Genomic DNA, 624 nt, shown 5'->3' with positions numbered 1-624 from the left:
TGAGGCAAAGAGGAATAGAGCGAGGCAAAGAGGAAAAGAGTGAGGCAAAGAGGAATAGAGCGAGGCAAGAGGAGTAGAGCGAGGCAAAGAGGAAAAGAGTGAGGCAAAGAGGAATAGAGCGAGGCAAAGAGGAGTAGAGCGAGGCAAAGAGGAAAAGAGTGAGGCAAAGAGGAATAGAGCGAGGCAAAGAGGAATAGAGCGAGGGAAAGAGGAATAGAGTGAGGCAAAGAGGAATAGAGCGAGGCAAAGAGGAGTAGAGCGAGGCAAAGAGGAAAAGAGTGAGGCAAAGAGGAATAGAGCGAGGGAAAGAGGAATAGAGTGAGGCAAAGAGGAAAAGAGTGAGGCAAAGAGGAATAGAGCGAGGCAAAGAGGAAAAGAGTGAGGCAAAGAGGAATAGAGCGAGGCAAAGAGGAGTAGAGCGAGGATAAGGGGAAAAGAGTGAGGCAAAGAGGAATAGAGCGAGGAAATGAGAGAGCGCGGGAGAGCTAGCGAGAGAGCGAGAGCTCGCAGGCGGAAGAGAGATCAAGGGTTTGGCCGCTAGCTGCTTTCTCAGCCTCTTCACGTTTATTCACCGATATCCGTGTATGTGTGTACACACGCGCACTCCCCCCCCCCACCTCGCGA

The sequence above is a fragment of the Priapulus caudatus genome, unplaced genomic scaffold (assembly GCF_000485595.1).
Source record: "Priapulus caudatus unplaced genomic scaffold, Priapulus_caudatus-5.0.1 Scaffold2887, whole genome shotgun sequence".
Taxonomy (NCBI): domain Eukaryota; kingdom Metazoa; phylum Priapulida; class Priapulimorpha; order Priapulimorphida; family Priapulidae; genus Priapulus; species Priapulus caudatus.
The sequence above is the reverse complement of the archived record's forward strand: the minus strand, read 5'-3'. Positions refer to the sequence as shown.